Genomic DNA, 463 nt, shown 5'->3' with positions numbered 1-463 from the left:
GTGGGGACAGCAGAGCTCAAGTGGAAGGCTGGACGCCCCGCCTCTACCCGGCTCTGCCGAGGAAGCTGGTTTCCCCAGTGGTCAGAGGCACGAAGGCCTCCCCGTGGGGCTGGGAGGAGCTGTCCCTCCCCTGGACACTTGTTCATCGAGCACCTACTCTGGGATGGGCAGGCACTTGGGGGACAAGTCAGATGCGGCTGGCAGTGTTGGGTACTGAGTGGGAAATGCTCATTTAGAGCTGGAGGGGCCCTCCACGGCTGTGAACTGAACTAGGTTCTGAGGAGGGTTCCCAGGTGGTACTAGTGGTAAAGCACCTGCCTGCCAGTGCAGGGGGTGAAAGAGATGCATGTTCGATCCCTGGGTCGGGAAGATCTGCTGGAGGAGGCCCTGGGCACCCACTCCAGTGTTCTTGCCTGGAGAATGCCATAGACAGAGGAGCCTGGCGGGCTACCGTCCGTCAGTG

The sequence above is a fragment of the Bison bison genome, unplaced genomic scaffold (assembly GCF_000754665.1).
Source record: "Bison bison bison isolate TAMUID 2011002044 unplaced genomic scaffold, Bison_UMD1.0 scf7180017864482, whole genome shotgun sequence".
Lineage (NCBI taxonomy): Eukaryota > Metazoa > Chordata > Mammalia > Artiodactyla > Bovidae > Bison > Bison bison.
Note: the sequence above shows the minus strand (reverse complement) of the source record.